The sequence below is a fragment of the Myotis yumanensis genome, unplaced genomic scaffold (assembly GCF_028538775.1).
Source record: "Myotis yumanensis isolate MYYU_CA2020_CCGP unplaced genomic scaffold, mMyoYum1.0.hap1 SCAF_1, whole genome shotgun sequence".
Taxonomy (NCBI): Eukaryota; Metazoa; Chordata; class Mammalia; order Chiroptera; family Vespertilionidae; genus Myotis; species Myotis yumanensis.
In genome coordinates this window covers 144906006-144923656 of record NW_027223752.1, presented here as the reverse complement: position 1 = coordinate 144923656, position 17651 = coordinate 144906006, and positions in this window count along the sequence as shown.

Sequence of the window (17651 nt, the reverse complement as noted above, 5' to 3'; positions counted from 1 at the left end):
TCACATTCCTTAATACTGCCACAGTACTGCAAATGTTGTTGAAGTGGATTTAAAGGTTTTAATTTTTATTTAAAAGGCATTGATTACTTAATTATTGTCACTGAAGATAGTGAAAATAAATGCCAATAGTAAAATTAATGATATAGCTAACAATAATCAAGAATATGAGGGGTGGGCAGAAGTAGTAGAAAAAAATCACTCTGCTAAATTGGCCCGCGGGTCAATGGAAAAGGGGCGTTCCACTTAACTTCATTCACATGAAATTTTTTAAAAGAACAGCTTCTTGGCCAAACCAAGCACTTCTGCAGGCCTTGGTTGATGATCATTGTTAGAGGGTCAGGCTCTAGATCTAAATGATGAATCAGCTTATTATCTTAATTGTTGCTTATCCAAGCACACCATCTACTTTTGAGACAAATGGATTTTTCTATTCATGGACTTGTCATTAAGTGATATTAATTAAATGCCTCAGTAATTTAATTTTAAAAAATCAAAACACAGAAAGAAAAAAATAGGAAAGGGATCATGGAAATGGAGAAACTGCAGAGGCAAAATACAATTTGTTAATAGAAACATCAGCACGTATCAAAACCAAAATGGTGCTATAATCTGAAGATTTTCTTATCTCTTCTAAGAAAAAGTATGCAGTGAGGATATTTTGTTTCTGTATAGAAATTCAGAGAAGACTGTTATAAAAACTGAAAATAGTAAGCAGCTAGAAGGGCCAAGATGTTTATTTAGGCTTCTCTGGTCTCCCCGGGGCCCAGCTCATATTTCAACATGAGAGCACTAAGCGTCCTTGGCTGGTGGCCACTGTTTGCAACGCACTGAGGCAAGCCTGGATCGAGTGTAGCCTGACAAACATTTTGTTAGCTTATATTTTATTTAGAGACATTAATTGAACCAGTGTGATTAAAACTTTTTTAGTTAGCAGAGTTTAGGATGGGTAACTCAATATCTCTGCACTTTTCCAATAGGCCTAAATGTCTATGTAGACATACTACGTCTAATATGTCTATTATATGCTCTAACATCTGATCTGCTACATTTACACCCTACATTTTGGTTTGTTGATGGAGTTAGCTCAATTTAAATAAAAATGATTCCACCCAACACACTATTTCTCTCATGTGGTAAATTTAAACTACAAACCCTAACCTGAATTAAAATCAGACAGTAGAACCTCAGTTCTAGAACTTAATTGATTCCGGAAGCCTGTTCAAGAAGTGATTTGTTTGAAAATCAAATCATTTTGTCCCATTAGAAATAATATAAATTGAATTAATTCATTCCATATCCCCAAATGATTCCCTGTTTTAACTTTCTTATATACAGTACATGTCTAATATACTGTTTAATATATAAATAAATACTTTAAAAACAAAAGGACATGAAATGTCAATGAAAATTTAACAAAAAGGAAATGTACAGCAAAAAAATTAAAATTTACACACACACTAAAACCTACTGTACCTTTAATGTTGAAAGCTATTAATGACTGAATATGGAGAGGAGGGATGGAGCAATGGACGGATGTTACTGTTTGGAAAAAGAGTCTCCTTCCATAAAAACATCAGGTAACTGTTCTTTTAGGGTTCTTTCTCTCGTTTTTCTCTTTGCTCCACTAGAACTTGCTTCAGGCTCACTAAAAACTATCCAATGATATTTGTTTTGCGTGCAACTTTATTTTTATTTTTGAACCATTTTTCTAATATTTATTATTATTTTTATCATTATTACTTTTTAAAATGTATGTTTTTTTTAAAATATATTTTATTGATTTTTTACAGAGGGGGAAGGGAGAGAGATAGAGAGTTAGAAACATCGATGAGAGACAAACATCGATCAGCTGCCTCATGCACATCTCCTACTGAGGATGTGCCCGCAACCCAGGTACATGCCCTTGACCGGAATCGAACCTGGGACCTTTCAGTCCGCAGGCCAATGCTCTATCCACTGAGCCAAACTGGTTTCAGCAAATGTATGTATTTTTTGACAGTATTACAGATATCCCCTATTCCTCCCTTTACCCTCCTCCTTCCAACCCCTCCCTCTCCCCATGTCTGTGTTTTAACACTTGCCTGAAGTGAAACACTGCATTGTCATTGAATAAGATTATCGCATGATTTGCTGCTTCTTTGTCAGGATGATACATACTCTTTAATCCATAATGAAACATTTAAATATATGTGGTATTTCATAGCAAATTTCTTGCTTGAAACAAAAAAAGGTATTTAGGGTTCAATTTATTTTAAAATATAATTTTCTCTCATTATGACTCCACAATTAATTATATATACTTAACAGCTATACCAACAATTGCATGTTATATAATATTATATTACAACACAATGTATATATTTAATGTACCAAACATTTTATTCTTGTGCTCTGGGGCAATGATCTAAAAGTACAGACTTAAAAATTAAATTAAATTTAAAAAGATTTTGAGCTCAAATTTCTGACTTCCTTCCCTTTTAATTCTAAGGCCACTCAGAGAGCTGTCTACTATTATTGAAACCTAGAGGAATCCTCAAATACATCTGAGGCCTTGAGTTCTAGGGCAGATATTACAGGTTCAGAACGTCATTGTTTACAAAGTTAGAACTCAAAAGCTGTGAAAGAGGCTTCTCTGTATGGTGCACCAGGGGTAAAGACAATAGGTGGCATTGTGCCTGGGATGAGGGGTACCAGCTGTATTGAGTAGATGCCTCTCTTCTACCATTGGTCAATAAATCTCAGTTCCCCACCTATTGAGGAAATTTATATCTAAAGATGTGAATTAGCCAAAAGACCACTAACCATTTAGGAGGATACTATAACTTGAGGAAGACATGTTACTCAACAATGAAAGCAATTGGTGCCTAACAGGGAAGACTTATTTAAAGAATAAAAGAGCACTTTAATAGCATATTGTAAGTGTTGAAGGATGTACAATTAAAGCACAAAGGAAGTTTTCTGAAAGAATAGAACTTGATTGTGCACTTAAAATTTTTAAATTCAGTTAACTGAAAAGCAGAATGGTTACTGCTAAACACTCCATCAGAGTTTAAGGAGACTGAATGGAGAACATATTTCACCATACAGAGCAAATCATGAGCTGGGTAGAAAGAAATTACAAATTTTATAAGTTCCAGAAGAAAAATATAGGGGTCTTTGGATTGATTGAGATCAAGTTTTAGGCCAGAATAATGAAAAAAGCTGGTCATGTCCTAGTGAAATTCCTATATCCCAAGGGGGAAGTCTTATAAATTTTCAGTCAAAGAGAATACATATGAGTCTTCTCATCTTCAATACTGAAAGTTAGAAAATAGTAAAATCACATTTAGAGAGCGTGTAGAGATCAAAGAATCCATTACACAGCCAAGTGATGGCTAAATAAAATACATTTTCAAACACAAGGAGCTCAGGAAAATATACAACCATGTATATACAACATGATCATGTGGAATTTATTCTGGGAATACAGGGATGGTTCAATACAGGAAAATCAATCAATATAATATACTACATTAACAGAATAAAGAACAAAAACCATACAATCTCAAATGATGCAGAAAAATTCAACACCCTTTCATGATAAAAAACATTCAACAAACTAGAAAAGGATAGACATTATTTCAACATAATGAATACCATATATGAAAAGCCCAGAGCCATCATGCTCAATGGTGAAAAACTGAAATCTTTCCCTCTAATATCAGAAACAAGGCAAGGATGCCCACTCTTGCTACTTTTATTTAATACAGTTCTGGGATTCCAGCAAGTTAAAGATAATAAATTGGGAAAAAAGAAGTAAAATTATCTCTCTTCACAAATAACATGATCTTGTATAGAAAACTCTAAAGATTCCACACACAAAAAAATCTCTGAGACCTAATAAAAGAGTTTAGCAAAGTTGTAGGATACAAAATCAACAAACAAAAACCAGTTGTGTTTCTGTATGTTAAAAATGAACAATTAGAAAAGGAAATTAAGAAAACAATCCCATTTATAACAGCATCAAAAACAATAAAATAAGAATAAACAAAACTAAAAGAGCAAAAGACAGTGAAAAACTACAATTTTTTTTCTGAAAGAAATTAAAGAAGATACAAATAAATGGAAAGGCATCCTGTGCTGATGAATTGGAAGACTTAATATTGCTAAAATGTCCATCATACCTAACAAGATCTAGAAATTCAATGCAATCTCTATCATAATACCAAATGGCATTTATTTGGCAAGAATAGAAAAAAAAAGTCCTAAAATTCTATGGAATCTGAAAGGACAACAAATAGCCAAATCAATATTAAGGAAGAAAAACAAGAGGAAATCTCACACTTCCTGATTTCAAAACATATTATAAAGTTACCGTGATCAAAATACTGGCATAGAGACCAATAGAACAGAATAAAATACCCAGAAATAAGCCCTCACCTATATTTTACCATCTGGGACTAAGGCTACACAATGGGGAAAGGATTTTTTTTTCAACAAATAGTGTTGGGAAAATTGGATATCCACATGGGAAAAAAAAAATGATGTTGAACCCTTACACCATACACAAAAATTAATTCAAAATGGATTAAATATTTAAATGTAAAGCCTGAAACCATAAAACTGCCAGAAGTAAAGATAGGGGGAAAGTTTATAACATTGGATTTGACAATAATTTCTTGGTTATGACACCAAAAACACAAGCAACAAGAGCAAAAACAGACAAATGGCACTACCTCAAACTTAGAAACAGCAAAGGAAACAATCAACAACATAAATAGGCAGCCTGTAGAATAGAAGAAAATATTTTCAAACCATATATTTCATAAGGGGTTAATATCCAAACTCTATAAAGACTCTTACAACTCAACAAAAAACAACAACAAATAACCCAATTTAAAAAATAGTCAAAGGACTTGAATAGATATTTCTCCAAATGAGATATACAAATGGCCTAAAGCACATGAAAAGATGCTCAACATGGAAAACATGAATCAAAAACACAATGAGATATCACTTTACATTCATTAGGATGACCATTGTGAAAATAAAGATAAATAGAAAATAACAAATGTTATGAAAATGTGGAGAAATGTGAACTCTTGTGCATTGTTCATTGGAACATAAAATGGTGCAGTCATGATGGAAAAGAGAATGGAAGTTTTTCAAAAAGTTAAAAAATAGAATTATTATGTAATACAGCAATCTCACTTCTAGATATATATCCAAAAAATTAAAGCAGGGTCTTGAAAAAAATATTTGCACACCCATATTCATTGGTGCATTATTCACAATAGCCAAGTGGTAGAATCAATCTAAATGCCTATCAACAGACAAGTGGATAAAGAAAATATGGTATATGCATGCAATGGAATATTATCCAGCCTTAAAAAAGAAGGAAATTCTGCCATATGCTACAACATGGATGAAGCTTAAAGACATTATGCTAAGTGAAATAAGCCAGTAACAGAAGGACAAATACTACATGATACCACTTACTGAGGAGCCTAAAATAGTAAAACTCTTAAAAACAGAAAGTAGAATGGTGATTTCCAGGGCCTCTGGATAGGAGGGAAAATGGAGTTGTTGTTCAATGGATATGCAGTTTTAGTTTTGCAAGATGAAATAGTTCTAGGAATTTGTTGTGTGACGATGTGCATATAGTTAACAGTATTGTAGTGTATGCTTAAACATGGTTGTGATGGTGAATTTTATGTGATGTGTGTTTGACCACAATTTAAAAAACCCACCTCAAAGAACAATAAGAATCTACACTAATAAAAGAGAAACATGCAAATTGGTGTCACTCAGCTACACCCACCAGCCAATCAGAGCAACTATGCAAATTAACCCAACAAAGATGGTGGTTAATTTGCACATGTAGGCACCTAGTGAAGACTGAAGGCTCCGGCTGGAGTGAAGACTGAAAACTGAAGACTGAAGAGGCTTGGCTTCTCCGCCGCGGCCAGACCAAAGGCCTGGGTCCCGGATGCTGGAGGAAAACCGATACCGGCAGCCAGGGGAAGGAAGGCCTATTGCATGAATCTTCGTGCAATGGGCTTCTAGTAACTATATAATATTCCATTTATGTAACATCCTCAAAAAGGCAAAACCATAGTGACAGAGAAAATAAGTGGTTGCAAAAGGTTTGGGTTGGGAGGAGGGCTGCAAAAGGAAGTGTTTGGGGATCTGAGTGTGGTGGTGGTTACATGAACCTACACATGTGTTAAAATCCATACCACAGTTCACCAAACACAAAAATAAACTCAAAATGGATAAAGGGCTTAAATGTAAGACAGGAAACCATAAAAATCATAGAAGAATCTATATATTAATTTCTTAAATAAAATAAACAAAAATTAAGTATAAAATGCATTCATTTATGCATGTGATTTTATGGCTAACATAAAAATCTTAATGATGCTGTATCATATTGGCATCTAGGTCAACAATTTATATGCACCTTTGATAGAAATCAGAGTCATTTTAAGAGAACTCTATATAATAGTCAACATTTTACATTCCACATACTATGTTACAAATTGCTTTCTGTGGCTTCTTTCAACATTGTTCTTCCTTTACTCATTTTTTCCCCTTTTTAATAATGGGACTTGAAATTCTTCTCACACTAAGCTATCATTTTATGCTTTTCCTGATTAATGGGGAATAAAAACATTTATCATTCTATCTATCCACCTCTTCTAGTCTTTCACCTCATATCATGTTTAACACCTCCCAGCTTGAAGTCACTTAAACATGTAATTAAAGGGTTGTGTTTTTTTAAAACTCAGTCTTCTAGACTATTTACGAAGATGTTAAAGCTGGCTTTGACCTTAAAATCTACCAGGTCTGCTAATCTAAACCAAGATCACTCACCCAAATGCTGCTTCATTTTAAACTATTCATTGTTTATAAGTCCCAAGATTCATTTTGTGGTATCAAAAGCCCAAGGAATTCATTTCCATTTCTCTAATGCATATGCTACCAAATGCTTACCCAAAAGTCCAGATGTTTTATATCCTTTTGTCTGTTCATTTGATAATTGTATGAAAAATTTGATCTTACATCCTTTTAGTGGCCACCTACTAGGAAGTAAAGAACAGTGTGAGTCCATTAGAATCAGTTTGTTCCTAAGAGTTAGATAATAATCAGTAAGTAAAGAAAAGAAATGAGCACTGAACACAGAGATGCCTTATACAGATAAGTAGATCTTCAGTTTGGATAGCAACATGTAAAAAAAAAAAAAAAAAGAAGAGTAGTAAGGAAGAGAAAGTTCTTATTATGAAAGATAATGATGCATGAGTTCACAGACAGAATTAAGAGAAGACTGTAATGAAAATTAAGTTCTGTAATAGATGGCACAATGTGGTGTTTTGATGCAGAGACAAAAATCAACAGAAAAGTAGAATCAAGATTGCACTCTAAAGAGAATTATGGAATGTTATAGCTTTGAGCAAGATTCATGTAAATGATGAGAGAAAATCGTTGAAAAGAAAAACCATTTGGGCTCATTCAATCAAGACACACAAAAAACAGGTCCTCAACATAATGATGGAAGCTCAAAAAAAAAAAGCTTTAAAAGTAAGAAGATGCTTTAAAATGAAAATTTTTAAGTAACTATATGGTGTCCCATAGATAGGTCTGGAACACAAATGAATAGGCAAAACGTCATCAAAGATATCTTCACTTTATAAAAAATAATAAATTAAGTAACATTAAGCCATATTTCTAGATTTAAGATACTGGTGACAATTTATGGGAGGGGAAAAATAACCTGGATCACTAATGTGAAAAGAAGAAAGTGTCTTGTTAATGTAGTTATAAACAAACAAAAAAATTACACAACCCTGATTATGTCCTTCCTTTGCCTAAAATCTCTATATACTCCTGACTGGATGAGCTTTGAGGTCCTTTGCTGGATGAGCTCACCCTCTTTACACCTCCTTTCTACAGCATGTGCCTAATTACTACCTCACAACATTCTCACAGGAGAGGTAATTATTCAACTTGTACCTGGCACATAATAAGTGCTTCACAAATGCTAATTTCATTACTTTTCAATTCTCCTTCCCAAGAGCCCCATATTCTCTACACATCAGACGTGAGAACATCCTGTGCTCATAACAGTCCTGTGTCTTTTTCCAGACCCACTCTGAAATATCTTCTCACCCTTTGTTTTTAACTTGGCAAAATGCAATTCAGTGTAGAGGACCAGCTTCAATATGTGCGTGTTTATACTACCAGGCAGAAATAATTACTACCTCTTTTTAAAAAAAATTTTCAATTACAGTTTACATTCAAATTATTTTGTTATAGTTTTGGGTGTACAACATAGTGGTTAGACAATCATATACTCTTACAAAGTATTCCGCCTGATAAGTCTACTACCTAGCTGGCACCATACATGGTTATTAAAATATTATTGACTATATTTCCTCCTATAAAGGCTGTACTTTATACCCCCATGACTGTTTTGTAACAACCCATATGTACTTCTCAATCCATTCACCTTTTTTACCCAGTCCCTCAACACCCCTTCTCTGTGGCAACCATCAGCCTGCAGTCTGTTCTCTATCTATGAGTCTGTCTATTTTGTTCATTTATATTGTTACTAGAGGCCTGGTGCACGAAATTCATGCACTAATAGGGTCCCTAGGCCTGGCCGGCAATCAGGGCCAATCTGTGGGGCAACTGGTGGGGTGATTGGGGGTCCCCCACTCACACCCACCTTGTCTGGCCTGGCGCCGCCCTCTCGCCGGCCCTGCCCCCCACCACCACAGGTTGCCTCCCTCTAGGGGGCAACCTTCAGGGCGATGGGTGGGGAGCCTGCTGGCATCCACCTTGGCCAGCCCCGCCCCCTGCCGCCGCCACCACAGGTTGCCTCCCTCTGGGTCCTGTAGACTGGGGGCAGCTCCTGTTTTGAGCATCTGCCCCCTGGTGGTCAGTGCATGTCAAGCAACCGTTGTTCTACCAGTTGTTCCACCATTCAGTCGATTTGCATATTAGGCTTTTATTATATAGGATTATGATTCCACATATAATTGAAATCATAACATCTTTCTTTCTGACTGATATATTTTACTTAACATAATACCCTCTAGGTCCATCCATGCTGTTGCAAATGGTAAGATTTTGTTCTTTTTTGTGGATGAGTAATATTTCATTTTATATATGTACCACTGCTTTTTTTATCCACTTGTCTGTTGATGGGCACCTGGGTTGCTTCCATATTTGGGCTATTATAAATAACTAGAGGCCCGGTGCACAAAAATTTGTGCACTCGGCGGGGAGAGGGGGGTCCCCCAGCCCGGCCTGTGCCCTCTCCCAGTCTGGAACCCCTCGGGAGATAACGACCTGCTGGCTTAGGCCTGCTCCAGGGTGGCAGAGGGCACGCCCAATCCCTAGGTGCAGCCCCTGGTCAGGCTCAGAGCAGGGCCGATTGGGGAGTTGGGGCGCCACCCCCTGTCATGCACAGAGCAGGGCGGATCGGGAGGTTGCGATGCCACCCTCAGTCATGCTCAGGGTAGGGCCGATTGGGGGGTTGGGGCACCGCCCCCTGTCACACTCAAGGCAGGGTCGATGGGGAGGTTGTGGTGCCACCCCCTGTCACGCACAGAGCAGGGCCGATCAGGGGGTTGGGGTGCTGCCCTCTGTCACTCAGAGAGCAGGGCCAATCAGGGGGTTGGGGCGCTGCCCCCTGTCACTCACAGAGCAGGGCCGATCAGGGGGTTGGGGTGCTGGCCTCTGTCACTAACAGAGCAGGGCCCATCAGGGGGATTGGGGCTCCGTACCCTGTCACACACAGAGCAGGGCCGATCAGGGGGTTGAAGAGCTCCCCCCTGTCACTCACAGAGTAGGGCCGATAGGGGAGTTGGGGCACCGCCCCCTGTCACACACAGAGCAGGGCGGATCAGGGGGTTGGGGCGCTGCACCCTGTCACACTCAGGGTAGGGCCAATGGGGAGGTTATGGCTCTACCCTGTCACACACAGAGCAAGGCCCGTGGAGGTGGGTTGGGGCACCACCCTCTATCACCCACAGAGCAGGGCCGATCAGGGGGTTGGGGCGCCACCACTGTCACACTCAGGGCAGGGCCAATGGAGAGGTTATGGCTCTACCCTGTCACACACAGAGCAGGGCCGGGGGGGGGGGGGGGGGGGGCACCCCACCCTGTCACACACAGAACAGGACTGATCAGGGGGTTGGTGCACCACACCCTGTCTGCTGGGGTCCAGCCCCAGCAGGTCCAGGGGTCCCCAAAGGTGTGGACGGAGTCGGAGTCGGTGAAGAAGGAATGACACAAAGACAGCCTTCAGTTGATCAGCATAGCAAGGTTCTCCCGCCAGATTCTGTAGCCAAGTTCTGTAGCCATTTTCTCTCGATAGGTTCTCAAGCCAGGTTCTATCCAGGTTCTCCCGCCATGTTCTGTTTAGGTTTTCCAGCCAAGATCTGTAGCCAGGTTCTGTCCAGGATCTTTTGCCATGTTCTCTCGCTAGGTTCTGTCTCTAGGTTCTGTCTAGGATCTCCAGCCAAGTCTTGTCTCTAGGTTCTTCAGCCAGGTTCTCTTGCTAGGTTGTTTCTAGGTTCTGTGTCTAGGTTCTTCAGCCAAGTTCTGTCTAGGTTCCCCAGGCAAGTTCTGTGTCCATGTTCTCTTGATAGGTTCTCCAGCCAGGTTCTAGCCCGGATCTCCAGTCAGGTTCTGTCGCCAGGTTCTTTAGCCAGGTTCTATCCAGGTTCTTTTGCCATGTTCTGTCTAGGTTCTCCAGTGAAGTTCTGTCTCTAGGTTCTGTGTAGGATCTCCAGCCAAGTCCTGTCTCGAGGTTCTGTCTCTCTCTAGGTTCTGTCTCTAGGTTCTTCAGCCAGGTTCTCTCACTAGGTGCTGTTTCTAGGTTCTGTCCCTAGGTTCTGTCTAGGATCTCTAGCCAAGTCCTGTCTCTAGGTTCTGTCTCTAGGTTCTGTGTCTCTCTAGGTTCTGTCTCTGCTGTCTTGTCACATCTGTATTTATACCAGTCGATCCCAATCCCATCAATTTCCATTCCAAAAGTTAGGGCGTTTCCCATCTCCATTCCAGGGAGTAAAGATTATGTAGCTCAAGCATGATTGTTTGTAGCTAAAGTGATTAACTACCCGCCTGGCACTTAGTCAAGGGGTTTTATTCCCTCCCTAACTTCAGGGGAAAATTCCCACCTGGGAAAACAACCTTTCTCGGAGAGGTGACCTTGGTTAAAACACATAGTGCCAAGAAGAGGAGCAAACATATTAAGAACAGTATGCCATATACGCCAGGTCCCTTGAAACATATGCTGTGCAGATGTTTCTTCTCTGCAGCGACTGTGTCAAGCAGCAAGGATGGACTGGCTCCCGGCACCTGTCAAACACAGAGCCGCAGGGCGATCAGGGGATTGGGGAGCTCCCACCTATCAGGCACAGAGCAGGGCTGATCCGGGGGTTGGGGCACCTTCCCCTGTCACGAACAGAGCAGGGCGGATAGGGAGGTTGTGGCCCCGCCCCCTGTCACTCACAGAGCCACAGGGCGATCAGGGGGTTTGGGCGCTGCCCCCTGTCATGCTGATCCCGGTGCCAGGAGCCTCGCTGCTCCACTGATCCCAGTGCCGGGAGGCATATTACCCTTTTACTATATAGAATAGAGGCCTGGTTCATGGGTGGGGGCCAGCTGGTTTTCCCTGAAGGGTGTCCTGGATCAGGGTGAAGGTCCCCACTGGGTGCCTGGCCAGTCTGAGTGAGGGGCTGAGGGCCGTTTTCCGGCTGGCAGGTGACTAAAGCTCCCAACAGCTCCTTTCTCTCTCTCTCTTTTTTTTTTTCTGGGCCAGCTTTAGCTCTGAGGCTTTGGCTGCTGAAAGCCGGTTTTTGGCCTTTGTTTTTCCTTCTGTATTTGATACAATGTTGCGGTCTGGCTGGCTGAACCTGGCTGACTGAAAGCTGGTTTCTGGGGTTTTGTTTAGCTTCTTATTTGCAACATAGTACATAGTTGCTTAGAGTTGCAGCTGAGAGGCTGGCAACTCAGGCGGGGAAGTTAGAGTCAGCCGTCACTGGAGCAAGCAAGCCTCCCTGTTCGCTTCAGTGCATGGCTGCTGGCTGCCATCTTGGCTGACAGTTAATTTGCATAAGGATATGCTGATTAGCCAATGGGAAGGGTGGCGGTTGTACGCTAATTACCATGTTTCTCTTTTATTAGTGTAGATGCTGCAATGAATATAGTGATGCATATAGTCTTTCGAATTAGTGTTTCAAGTTTCTTTGGATATATACCCAGAAATGGAACGCTGGGTGTTAAGGCAGTTACATTTTTAATTTTTTGAGGAATCTCCATACTGTTTTCCACAGTGGCTGCATCAATCTGCATTCCCACCAATAGTGCATGAGGGTTCTCTTTTCTCCACATCCTCAGCAACACTTGTTGATTTATTGATGATAGCCATTCTGACAGGTGTGAGGTGATATCTCACTGTGGTTTGAATTTGCATTTCTCTGATCATTGGTGACATTTCATATATGTATTGGCAATCTGTATGTCCTCTTTAGAGAAGTATCTATTTAGGTTCCCTTTTTTTATTGGATTGTTTGGGGTGTTTGGTGTTGAGTTGTAGGAGTTTGTTATAAATTTTGGATATAAACCCCTTATCAGATGTATCATTGACGCATATATTCCCTCCTTCAGTGGTTTGTATTTTCAATTTGTTGGTGGGTTTCTTTGCTGTGCAAAACCTTTTTAGTTTGACATAGTCCCATTTGCTTATTTTTTTCTTTTATTTCCCTTGCCCGAGGAGACATATCAGGAAAAATATTACTAAGAGAAATTGCTGAGATTTGATTGCCGATGTTTTCTTCTAGGATTTTTATGGTATCAGGTCTTACATTTAAGTCTTTAATCTATCCTGTGTTTATTCTTATATGTGGTGAAAGAATGTGGTCTATTTTCATTTTTTTTTTTGCACTTACCTGTCCAATTTTCCCAACACCATTTATTGAATAGACTGCCTTTACCACATCGTATGTTCTCACTCCTATGTCAAGTAGTAATTGATCACAAGGGTATAGGTTTATTTTTGGGTTTCCTATTCTGTTCCACTGATCTATATGTCTGTTTTTATGCTGTTTTGATTACTATGGCCTTGTAGTATATTTTGATATCAGGTAGCATGATTCCTTGTCTTGTTCTTTTTTCTCAAGATTGCTATGGCTATTCGAGGTATTTTGTGGTTCCATATAAATTTTCAGATTATTAGTTCTAGTTCTGTGAAAAATGCCTTTGGTATTTTGATAGGAATTGCATTGAATCTATAGTTTGCTTTGGGTAGTATAAACATTTTAATGACGCTAATTCTTTCTATCCATGGCCATGTTATTTGCTTTCATTATTTGTATCTTCTTCAATTTCTGTTTTTAGTGTCTTATAATTTCCTGAATACACCCTTGTTTACATTTATCTGAGGTATTTTATTTTATTTTTGATGCAGTTGTAAATGGGATTGTTTTCTTAGTTACACCTTTTGATAGTTCGTTATTGGTGTAAAAAACGCAACCAATTTCTGGAGATTTATTTTGTATCCTGCTACTTTGCTGAATTTATTTATTAGTTCCAGTTTTTGGTGGAATCTTTAGGGTTCTCTATATACAGGGTGGGACAAAAGTAAGTTTACAGTCGTTCACATGGAAAATAATACAGTAATTAATAAATAATAATATAAGAATGAACTATTTGCATACTGACAACCATAAACCTACTTTTGCACCACCCTGTATGGTATCATATCATCTGCAAATAAAGACAGTTTTACTTCTTCCACTGTAACTTGGCTGTTTTTTCTTTCTTCTGCTTGTCTGATTGCTCTGGCTAGGACTTCTAATACTATCCTATATAATAAAAGCCCAGCAACCATAACAACAGAATGACTAGCATGACCGCTCAACCAGTCACTATGAGGTGCACTGACCACCTTTTGGTCCCTTTCCCCAGCCGGCAGGCTCCATCACCTGATGGCGAATGGGATGGGTGGCAGGGGATGTAGGTGGTGCCAGGCCAAGGCCCTGCCCTGCCAATCACCCCACACACAGAGGGTGACTGGCAGTGGGTGTGGTGCTGGCGAGTGGGCAGGAATGGCCGACTGACCTCTCGGTCCCTCCCCCCCGCTGTCAGGCTCCCATTGCCAGATGGCGAATGGGGATCCACGGTGGGTGCCAGTCAGGGGAAGGACTGGCGAGTGGGTTGAACAGCTGACCTCTTGGTCCCTACCCCTGGCCTGCAGGCTCCCATTGCTCAATGGTGAATGGGGAACCAGGGTGTGTGTCGGGGGGATGCCAGCAGTGCCAGGCCAAGGCCCTGTCCTGCCAGTCGCCCCACACACAGAGGGCGACCCAAGGCAGGGGTGGGGCTGATGAGCAGGCAGGAACAGCTGACCTCTTGGAACCTCCCCCCGGCCCACAGGCTCCCATCACCGGATGGAGAACAGGGAACCTGGATGGGCAGTTGGGGGGGTGGGCAGGGCCGGCTGCTGGCAGCCAGGGAAGATGGCCCTGATCACAGGATGGGCCTAGGGACCGTACCCATGCACGATTTTGTGCGCTGGGCCTCTAGTGTTGAGTAAGAGTGGTGAAAATGGACATCCCTATCTGTTTCCTGATCTCAAGGAAATGATTTTATTTTTTTCTTATTGAGTATGATGTTAGCTGTGGGTTTGCCATATGTGGCCTTTATGATGTTGAGATATGTTTCTTCTGTGCTGCTTTGCTGAGAGTTTTTATCATAAATGAGTGCTGGATTTTGTCAAAAGGTTTTTTTTTTTTCTATTGATATTATCATATGATTTTTATCCATCATTTTGTTTATGTGGTATATCAAGTTAACTGATTTGCAGATATTGTACCAACCTTGTATTTCAGGAATAAATCCCACTGATCATGGTGTGTGATATTTTTAATTTATTGCTGAATTCGGTTGGCTAATATTTTGTGAAAGATTTTGCATCTACGTTCATCAGGGATATTGGCCTATTATTTTCTTTCTTTGTAGTGTCTTTATCTGGTTTTGGAATTAGGATAATGCTGGCCTCATCAAATGAGCTTGGGAGTCTTCCCTCTTCATCAACTCTTTGGACTAGTTTGAGAAGGATATGTGTTAGTTCTTTATTAAACGTTTGGTAAAATTTACCTGTGAAGCCATTCAGTCCAGGACTTTTGTTTGTAGGGTGTTTTTGATTACTGCTTCAATTTCAACAGTTGTAATCAGTCTATTCAAATTTACTAATTCTTCCTGACTCAATTTTGGAAGATTGTATGTTTCTAGGAATTGATCCATTTTGTCCAGATTGCCCAATTTGTTGACCCAAATTTGTTGTTTGGAAATTTTTCTTACAATTATTTGTATTTCTGTGGAGTCAGTTGTTATTTCATTTTTTATTTTATTTATTTGGGTCCTCTCTGTTTTTTTCTTCATGAGTCTGGTTAAAGGTTTGTCAGTCTTCTTTATCTTTTCAAAGAGCCAGTTCTTGGTTTCACTGATCCTTTGTACTGTTTTGTTTTGTGTTTGTTTTTAGACTCCATGTCATTTATTTCTGCTCTGACCTTTATTATTTCTTTTTTCTACTCACTTTGGACTTTGTTTGCTCTTTTTCTAATTCCTTCAAGTGTAAAGTTAAATTGTTTATTTGAGATTTTTCTTGTTTCTTTTGCTCTGAATTTTCCTCTTAGGATTGCTTTCACTGTGTTCCATAGATTCTGTATTGTTGTGTTCTCATTTTCATTTGTTTTAAGGTATTTTTTCTATTTCTTCCTTGATCTTATTGTTAACCCATTTGTTGTTTAGTAATATGTTATTTAGCTTCCATGTGTTTGTGTGTTTTTCAGTTTTTTTCTTGTGATTGATTTCTAGTTTCATACCATTATGATCAGAGAAGACGCTTTATATGGTTTCAATCTTCTTAAATTAATTGAGACTTCTTTTGTGTCCTAACATGTGGTCTATCCTATAAAATGTTTCATGTGCATTTGTAGAACCTCTGCTGCTCTGGTGTGAAATACTCTAAAGATGTCAATTAAATTCATCTGGTCTAGTGTGTCTTTTAAGGTTGCTGTTTCCATGTTGATTTTCTGTCTGGAAGATCTATCCATCATGTCAATGGTGTATTAATATCCCCTACTATGATTGTATTACTGTCTAAGTCTTTCTTTACATCTATCAAGATTTGTTTTATATAATTAGGTACTCCTATGTTGGATGCATAAATGTTTACAAGGGTTATATCCTTTTGTTGGATTGATCTCTTTATCATTATGCAGTGTCCTTCTTTGTCTCTTATTATAGCCTCTATTTTAAAGCTGGTTAGTCTTGATCCAGTAGGAAAGGCCTCTATTTGCTGGTATTTTGCAAATTTCCAGGATTGAATCAATTGTGGCCAACGCAACACTATCAGATGACATGAGGCTTGGTACCTTATACATAACCAACACCTAGGACTGCTTTGTCCCAAGGAGTCTGTAAGTGTGTCAGATACCTGGTGTGTCTTGATCTGTCTAGTTCAGTTGTATAGCTGGCCTTCATCTAATGATTTTGGTATTATTTCGTATTTTTATAGCAGGAGCTACTCCAGGTGCTAGGCTTTGAGTTACTAAATGTAGAATGAAATAAATATTATATTTAATTAAAGAACAAACCATGTGTCACAATATTCTAAGAGTACTGAATCTGTAGGATAACTCCTGCAGTAAAGATGATAATAATACAAGATACTGTAAAACAAGGTATCAAAATAGAAAGATCAGCCTAGGTGCTATAAAACAGGTGTCAGATTCTAAATCCAGGTTTTGGAAAAGTAAAGGTAATTCACAGCATCAATAGTTAAGTACAAACCCTCGGTTAAGCCTAAAACATCTGGAAGGGGATAAAGATACTATTCCTTACCAGAAAGGGAAATGTTACTACTATGTGTAATCAGATCACAAATACACAAAGACCAAGTTAAGCCACAACACAGAAGTTGGCTTTTTGCATCAAGTTCCCTATAGTACTTAGAGGCGACATCCGGGAGGTGTTTGGTAATCACTTTCTTCTGTCTTTGTTCCCTCAGTATTTTAACCCTTCGCTTGGTCTCTTGCCCCCACCCAGTGAATGGATCAATCACTTTGGTTTTCACCTCAGTAAGACTGTCTGGACAGCATCTGTGCTTTGGGAGAGGACTGTAGTTCCTTCAGAGAAGGGAAGACCTCTCTTGCTGATCACCTTCATAAAATAAATGCAACAGGTTGTCATGCTCTACGTCTTTTCTTCACTTCAAAAAGATCTCTGCCAGGAAGGAGGGCAGGGATGGGAGGAGAAAAGCCTGCCTGTCACACAGTCTTGATGAATATGAACAGAGATTAGACTCTGGGCGGCCCTGACATGGCTATCACTGGCTTTCCCATTAAATTAGCCTGCTCTCCCTAGTGTACGTGTAATTTTCATTCCAGTTGACTCAGACTTAAATAGAAAAAGAGTAGAATGCATTATGTTAAAGCTTATATTCATGAATGACACAGGAGCTACTGCAAATGCCTTTGGAATTTTGGGGGCTTAAAAGACAAGTCTAGTAGTGAAGTTTCTACAGTGTATATGCATAAATTTAAGTCAGAATGAATACCTTTACTTTCATTTGATAAGATTTGTGTTTAATTTAGTGA